The sequence below is a fragment of the Gopherus evgoodei genome, chromosome 3 (genome assembly GCF_007399415.2).
Source record: "Gopherus evgoodei ecotype Sinaloan lineage chromosome 3, rGopEvg1_v1.p, whole genome shotgun sequence".
Classification (NCBI taxonomy): domain Eukaryota; kingdom Metazoa; phylum Chordata; order Testudines; family Testudinidae; genus Gopherus; species Gopherus evgoodei.
Window position 1 is genome coordinate 50,839,200 of NC_044324.1, and position 1,075 is coordinate 50,840,274.

Consider the following 1,075-nt stretch of genomic DNA (forward strand, 5'->3'; position numbering starts at 1 on the left):
TTTGGGGGCCATGATACGTAAATTCGTCGACGAATACTCCAATAATTGGGACCTAGTGTTGCAGCAGTTGCTGTTTGCCTACAGGGCTGTACCACATCCCAGTTTAGGGTTTTCACCGTTTGAACTTGTGTATGGTCACAAGGTTAAGGGGCCATTACAGTTGATGAAGCAGCAATGGGAGGGGTTTATGCCTTCTCCAGGAATTAATATTCTGGACTTTGTAAGCAACCCACAAAGCACCCTCCGACACTCTTTAGCCCTTGCCAGAGAAAACCTAAAGGATGCTCAGGAAGAGCAAAAGGCCTGGTATGACAGACATGCCAGAGAACGTTCCTTCAAAGTAGGAGACCAGGTTATGGTCTTGAAGGCGCAACAGGCCCATAAGATGGAAGCATCATGGGAAGGGCCATTCACGGTCCAGGAGCGCCTGGGAACTGTAAACTACCTCATAGCATTTCCCAATTCCTCACTAAAGCCCAGAGTGTACCATGTTAACTCTCTCAAGCCTTTCTATTCCAGAGACTTACAAGTTTCTCAGTTTACAGTCCAGGGAGATGATGCTGAGTGGCCTGATGGTGTCTACTACGATGGGAAAAAAGACGGTGGCGTGGAAGAGATGAACCTCTCAACCACCCTGGAACATTTGCAGCGGCGACAAATCAAGGAGCTGTGCACTAGCTTCGCCCCATTGTTCTCAGCCACCCCAGGACGGACTGAACGGGCATACCACTCCATTGACACAGGTAATGCTCACCCCATTAGAACCCCACCCTACCGGGTGTCTCCTCATGCCCAAGCTGCTATAGAATGGGAGATACAGACCATGCTACAGATGGGTATAATCCGCTCATCTACCAGTGCATGGGCATCTCCAGTGGTTCTGGTACCCAAACCAGATGGGGAAATACGCTTTTGCGTGGACTACCGTAAGCTAAATGGGGTAACTCGTCCGGACAACTATCCAATGCCACGCACTGATGAGCTATTGGAGAAGTTGGGACGTGCCCAGTTCATCTCTACAATAGACTTAACCAAGGGGTACTGGCAAGTACCGCTAGATGAACCTGCCAAAGAG